Source organism: Convolutriloba macropyga, chromosome 13, assembly GCF_964194025.1.
Source record: "Convolutriloba macropyga chromosome 13, txConMacr16.3, whole genome shotgun sequence".
NCBI lineage: Eukaryota > Metazoa > Xenacoelomorpha > Acoela > Convolutidae > Convolutriloba > Convolutriloba macropyga.
Window position 1 is genome coordinate 2,372,457 of NC_134480.1, and position 7,932 is coordinate 2,380,388.

At 34.6% G+C, this 7,932-nt stretch overlaps 1 long non-coding RNA gene across 1 annotated transcript in view; it reads right to left on the reverse strand.

The window, feature by feature from the left end:
* LOC142351422 (uncharacterized) overlaps positions 1 to 6,011 on the reverse strand; it is an 8,825-nt gene extending 2,814 nt beyond the window's left edge. Inside the window, exons 1-2 of the long non-coding RNA XR_012760961.1 lie at positions 5,852 to 6,011; positions 2,464 to 2,753 (exon numbers count right to left, since the gene is read on the reverse strand). This is a non-coding gene — a long non-coding RNA (uncharacterized LOC142351422). The remainder of the gene's footprint in view (positions 1 to 2,463; positions 2,754 to 5,851) is intronic.
* Positions 6,012 to 7,932: the final 1,921 nt, after the last annotated feature.

The window sequence follows — 7,932 nt, forward strand, 5'->3', positions numbered from 1 at the left end:
ATATATATTATATATATATATATATATATATATATATATATATATATATATATATATATATATATATATATATATATATATATATATATATATAAATATATATAGATATAAATATATATATATATATATATATATATATATATATATTTATATCTATATATATTTATATATATATATATATATATATATATATATATATATAAATATATATATATATATTATATATTATATATATATATAAATATATATAGATATAAATATATATATATATATATATATATATATATATATACTACACTTACATATATACAATAAAAATACTTTAATTCCTGAATTGGTATCTTAAACAATTAAATGCAGGTAGTGTAGGTAATGAAAGAAAAAAACAAAGAAATCAATTGTGAATTGAGAACAACATTCATTTAATAAATTGATAGGAACTGCACATATTAAGAGCTAAATTTCAATTCACATCACATGAATAGGCCGGGTTGGATTTGCTCTGGTTCATTATTGATTGTTTCTAAAAAGTGAGCTTTGTATTTTTGGCATTTTTAATAGCTTTTGACAAAATTTAAACGACCGTTGAAATTCCATTATAATATCATAATCCAATAATGATCACACCGTGTTAAAGGTCCTTAGATCTGGCAAAAAATTTTTTAACCAAGCATTGCGTCCAATTTTGAGAGTAGAACAGAAAATTTTTTTAATTGCCTGCTTGCTATTTTTGCAACCCTATATTGTATTGACAATCATCAAACAGAAAAAACTGTTATTTGATATAATATTGTGAGATGTTTATGCATTTTACAATTGTAGCAAGCTTTCACATCCTATTATATTTTTTTCAAGAATTGTTATAAGATTTTGAGAATCTTTTCCGTTTGTGACCCCCGCCCGCCACTACGTTATGCACCGCCCAATTAACTAGCACGTGCCATTACAAAATAATTCATTATGTTAAAATATGGTACGTGCGTCTGGGGGGGGGGGGGGTGGGGTTACAAATAATATGCGCCCACTAATCTGGGGGGCACAAATGGAAAAGATCCAATTTTGAGTCATTGAGGACAAAAGTTCTGCAGAACATTGCAGGTGACTAGTTGCAAATGAATTTATCAGTGTTCTTTTGAAGTTTTCGTGAACGGATTTTCTTAATGTCTGAAGAGATTTTATGATTCTTGCCAACTGACGTAAGACTTTTTGACCTCTGGTTGATAATGAGTTTTGATTAATAATTAAAACACCAAAAGAGCTCAATTTTCCATAATCTTTTGTCCATCTCTTGTATGGACAGATCTTTAGATTCAGTAGAACAAAACACAATTAATTCCAGTTTGTCAGCCACGAGCTTGAGAGATCTGCAACCAATTTAATTAATCGAACTTTTAATATCGTTTTCATGAATTTCGACGCGCGTTTGAAGATTAATAACAGATGAAAAACGACGGGATCATCTGCGTATTGAACTACATTGGAATATATATATATATAAGGTCTTAGGTCGTTAATATGAATATTGAATACAAGTGGACCGAGAACCCTACGTGGCGGAACTCGACTAATTAATCTGAACCATACCAATGGTTTACTGTAACACAGAGAAAACTATCCCTTTGAAAATTTTTAATAATATTCTTGGAAAACCAGTTAAAACCCAAGCTTTCGAGTTTTCGAATCAATTCTCATGGTCTATTGAATCATATAAATTTTGACAAATCACACAACACGGTTGCTACATGATGTTTTTGATCACACTTGCATCGTATAACAGTGCGCCTATCATTGAATAATTGACACAAAAAATAATAATTGACACATAATATTGTCCACATAATTTTATTTAATTGTATATTTATATATATATATATATATATATATATATATATATATATAAACATATATATATATATATATATATACATTTAATTGAACGAAAACAGATCTTATCCTCGTATGAATAGATAGAAATTGATGATATCCTGTATTTCTTCAAAAAAGGGATAGGGCGTTCGCTGTGACGTAATAGAGAAAATTTGGACTTAAACTTCTGGTGTTTAAAAATAGCAACTGGTGGCTGAAGTAAGATAAATTTTACTGGATCCTTTTCTGGACTGATTCCCAGTTCGTTATTCTACTTCAATAAGACACATGCCATTAATGAGATTTAAAACACTCACGTGCACATTTTGAAATGCCGAAAGTCTGCAGTGCCAGAAGTAAAAATGCCAGAAGTTGCTACTTAGTCAGAAGTTGAATTCCGTTGACTTTCGTCATTTTAAAACGTGCGCGTTTCGTGTTTTAAGCATGGTTAGGTGACTCTGCAGAAGTCACTTCGAAATTCTGACTTAAAATCTCGAACAGCTTCGCGGTTCTCGATAAACGCCAGAAGTTCTCAGTGACTTCAAGCAGAGTCACTTAACCATTACATAACTCACTATGTGACAGTTTTGTGCTTACATCAGAGCATTTGAAGAAACACACACTCGCTGAGCTTGAGTCACAAACAAAAGAGATCCATTTTTCGATCTAAAAAAAAACAAGCACCGTTTTGGAAAAGACCAAACACCGGTTGTGAATATTGCATGCTTGGTGGGTACATAGTCTGGTTCTGAGGTACTTGAATAGATTGGGTAGTGGGTGTAGACACAGTGTTGAACTCATTGAGAGATTGTGATTGGTTGGTTGGTACATTTTGACTCCGACTGCCCCTTGATCCCGGAAGGTTGCGATACTGCATGGTTACTAGTCTAATACATTTTATGAGTTTTTCGCATTATAGCCACAACCCCCTCTTGTAGTGGGTGCTCACCTTCCGCTCAGCCCGCCAGTCTTATTTTTACATATTGATTTATAATGTAATGACACGTGTTCTGTAGCTGTGAGGAGCATTTTTTTGTTTCAGTATATACTAAAACCGTAACGGAACAAGACTAGATAGAAGACAGTTGGAAAAAAATCAAAAGACTAGAGTCTTTTTATTGAGCCCATAAGACAAATCAGACTTAACAATCAAAATATAAGTATATATTAAAACACTCACGTGCACATTTTAAAATGCCAAAAGTCTGCAGTGCCGGAAAATAAAATGCCAGAAGTTGCTACTTAGCCAGAAGTTGAATTTCGTTGGCTTTCGCCATTTTAAAAAAAATGTGCATTGAGTGTATTACGTAATTGTTACGCGACTCTCCTTGAAGTCTCTGAGAACTTCTGGCGTTTATCGAGAACCGCGAAGCCGTTCGAGATATAAAGTCAGAATTTCGAAGTGACTTCTGCAGAGTCACTTAACCATGCTTGAAACACGAAACGCGCACGTTTTAAAATGACGAAAGTCAGGGAAATTGAACAACTTCTGGCATTTTGACTTCTGGCACTGCAGACTTTCGGCATTTTAAAATGTGCACGCGGGTGTTTTAAGTGATTCTGCTGGAAGTAACTATGAGCTACCAGAATTGCGAGGTGATTGCCGCAGACTTACGTAACTGTGCTTAAAGCGCACAAACTGCAGGTGTGACGGTTGTGAGAGGTTGTGAAAGACAACTTCTAGCTACCTATATAGATTGTCTGGCATTATAACTTTTGGCACTAAAAATTTTTTATATCTTGCACATGCATGTTTCAGTGCCAATTTGGTTGATTAAAAATAAGTTGTCCAACTGCAATAGTCTTCTTGCTAATGGCCATGATAAAAAAAAGAACATAAACCGACAAATGTCGGAAGAATTGCTCTTGAACGACAAGCGAGGCAATTTAATTCAGGGGCTGTAGCCTAGATCAAATTATGGGTGCAAAAAATTTTTTCCCCGCCGGGATTCGAACCACTGCCCTCCCGATCCACAGCCACAGCTACTAACCACTGCGCTACAGATCACATATCTTAGCTAGAATGAAAAATTTGCTAAAACTTAAAACTGGAACCTAAACTAAGAAACCCCTCAAAAAGCAAAACTGGAAAAAGTCACATTGAAAAACGGAGCACTCAAAAATGATAAATGAAAGCGTGAAAAAATCACTTGAAAAGTCAAAGAATGTTCTAGAAGAAAAGCGCAAAATTGTCAAGCGACAAATTTGCATAAAAAAAGACAAACACGTTTACAATAATTGCTATGAACTGCGTTCAAGAGCAATTAAAAACAAAATGAGGAATATCCTTAGCGTGTCTCCCTTTCAAGTTAGTTTTTTATGGTTTATGTACAACAACACAGACTTTTGGCGTATTTTCCGTTTGTGCCCCCACCCAACTTAGTGGGTGCATTTTATTTGTACCCCTCAGACGCACGTGCCATGTTTTAAAATAATGGTTTAACATGTAATAACACGTGTTCTGTAACTGGGGGTGCATAACATGCGGGGGGAACACAAAAGGAAAAGATGCGACTTCTGTTTGATTGGTGGTTTGTGACATTAAGATTTGAGACATATTCAAGAAGGTGATTGCTGAGTTCGTTATGAACTTTTTCTGAGCTACAAGAAAATTCTAGAAAATTTTTTCTTGGACTCTTGATTTGTGTTGAAACAAAATCGAACATCAGAATTGCGTCAAGTTAAAGTCAAGCACCAAAATTGAGTTCATCATAAGGCCATGAGAAAAACTTTGGTCGAGCGAAAGTTGAATCGACAGTAAATTTGTGGTAGAGTCTTTTAACGGACCGTTTGGGTACAGCAATACCCTTTAATACTCATTTTTAGTCGATCATTGTCTTCTCGTCGGTCGAGGCCTAAACCTGGGTAACGTACTGGGCAGGGACATAAATGGAAAGGATACCAGTTTGGTATCTTTCCATATTATATCTCACTGTTCAGTTCCACTATACACACCCCTATACCATGGTAAATATACCATAATGGGGGGGCTATATTTTCATGGGGGGTTATAATGGGAAAGACCCCAATAAAGACGCCATAATTGGGTTCTATTATATGTTAGAACCCAATTTTTCTGAGAAAGTTGTCATGTGTTTTGAGACCATATATTAGGTGTTTTTCGTGTGACTGCCCATCCCCCATCATAGTGCTCGTAAAACGTATAGAGCAGAGCTCCCCTTAATTACCGTAAATATACCTTATCAATAATGAATTTAATCCTGGATTAATGAATGCAACAAAGCACAGCACAAGACTACAACAGTCTACTTCAAAATTCTTCAAAACTGCAATTTTTCAACTTCAATGATATACGCCAGGCCTTTCCCATTACACCCCCCACCCTCCAGCTTAGTAGTCATATAACCTATAGCCCTCCAATCATGGTAATTATAATGGAGGGCAATAATTTCGTAGGAGGGGGGACTATATTGGGAAAGACCGAAACAACCTACCAAACCTTATTATTAACTCAGTATTATTACATAGAAAAACGTCTCTCAAATGTGTGAGAGAAGGTAGTTGAGCTCTATATTATTTGAATCTATTTTTTGGATCTAGCCTGTTTTGCCCCCCCCCCCCAGCTTTATGAGAATAAATGACCCCCAGGCGCACGTGCTTTTTTCTTACATAGTAACGTGCTATATAACAACATATATTTTGTAACTGGGGCTCATAAAAAAACTGGGGGGGGGGGGGGGGGGGGGGGATAGAATAGATCCATTTTTTTAAAGAACAGTGGGATTCGCTTTAAGATCTTGATTCTTACGGAAGGGCTTAAAAGTTTTTCGGTAAGGGGGGCATAATTTCATAATTTCGTGGCGAGGGGGCGAGATTAAGGGGAAAAACACTATCACATATCGTTTCACTCTTGCAAACTCGGATTCTGCCCCCCCCCCCACCGTCTTTCTTATTATAGAACGCACATGCGTGGGGGATTTGAGGGTTATCTGGCTACAACGCTGGAGAGCATAAGAGGGGGTGCCTGGTTACTGTAGATGAATTCTTTGATATAGTTTTTGGTTGTTTATTTTCACTTTTTTAAAATCTTGCTGGTGTTTTGTAGAGGCTTAGTTTTCCGAGTTTATGTTGTTTTCGGGGCGAAACAAGCACGTGCTGTTCGCTGATTTTAATGCTGTTGCCGTTTTCTGAGAGCAGGTCCAAAATTTTGCCTCCAAAATGCAAAGTTTTCTATCGGAATTTTATCTAACGAAAGGTGAATTCCAAAAAAATAACTGCCAAAATATTGTAGACTACATCTTTCTACGTGTATTTTCTAATTAAAAAATACGACGTGTTTGCTTCTGTAATTTTGTAGACATTTCAAACAAATTTGTGTTTAAATGAGCAAGGAGGCTCGCCACTGTGCATTGGCACATAATGTTCCGAATCTACAGATCCTCATATCCTCCTGTCTATCAAATGAAGCAGTGATAGACTAACTTAAAAAAATCAGACGAATTTTTTTATTTATATTTTGATAGATTCTAAAAAGGACATACGTCCATGCAAAAATGTTTTTTGGAACACCGACCTATATAATTTTAGGATATTTTCCGTTTGTGCCCCCCTCCGCTAAGTGGGTGCATATTATTTGCACCCCCAGAAGCACGTGCAGTGTTTTTACATAATGATTTGCCATATAATGACACGTGCTCTGTAATTGGGTCGCATAACGTACTGGGGGCACAAGTTGAAAAAATCCCAAAATTCACTCCCATTATAGCCACCCCCACTTAGTGGTCAGATAACGTATAGCCGCTTCCAGAAGATGGCAGTGATTCAATAATTGGTGGACTTTTTTTCGTGGCGTCAATATTGGGAAAGAACCCAAACAGAAACAACAGAAATGAAATCAACTCTAATGCAGTTTTCCAATTAAAAAAACAGAAACTCATCAACTAACAATTAATTTTACCTGAAAGTATATTTAATTCAGAAATACAAGTCTATTTTCTCAAACTAGCTTTCAAAATTTATTCTTTCTTAAGTAAACAAAGAACATCAAAAACTATGGAGATTTTTTTTAAACAAGGTGTGATAAAAAGATTTAGAAACTTCGATGCAAATGAAACTTTTAAAAAACCTTACTACCCCTCGTTAGAGAGCAGCCAACTATATTTTTTCTTTAACCATACTCTTATGAATGAACTGAATTCTGCAAATAAAGGCAACAAAGCCAACATCAGACCTTTTTAAAACCTGCCATTAATATGTGGCATTTACGCTTTTTATATGACAGCGAAGTAAATTATTCATTAATTGAAGTAGAAAACAGGAGAACAGAAAGATTTAAACAAATCTAAGTTTTTTTTTTTAAAAAAATATGAATGATTTTTCTATTTTAAAAAACAAACAATGTCGAAGTCATTTGAACTATTATTGCTCTCTGATAATCTACGATGCATTATAGGAAAATAACTGTGACACTCTGAAAACATTAGTTACGAAAACAAGGTTAAAAAACAACAAAAACGAAATTCAATTTGCGGCATTTAAAAAAACTGTTTTTATTTTCCTATTCTACTACAAAGGCAGTTTGTGAAAATCTGATGCTTTCAATTACATGTTTTTTCCCCTTACGAACGCTGCTAAACTATAATCACTTCTTTAATTTCAATTGATATTGACAACAAAAAGTTGAGAAAAGTGAAATAACCTCAAAAAAGACAGCGCAGCAATACAAATCTAATTCTTTGAAAAGTATAAAATACAAGACAAAACCTAACACGCATTTAAAAAAAATTGAAAAAAATTAATTGCTGAATGACTTGGCCAGCGAATCGATTGAACATTACGAGTTATACAGAAACAAACTGTTCAAAAAACTCAGAGGAAAACAAAAGAAATATCATCGTAAAATTGTGGACAAATTTGGAAACAGTTGTTGATTTCAACTTTTTCTAAAATCACATAAAAAATGCAAAATTGAGAAACTATCCAACAACAATAAGTTGTTGTGAACATAGAAGACACCAGCAGAGGCAGGGAAAAATTAAAGGTTGCAGTAATATTTAAAACTTGGTTGTTCGCAAAAAAAACTACCCAATATTTGGGAGATCTTAC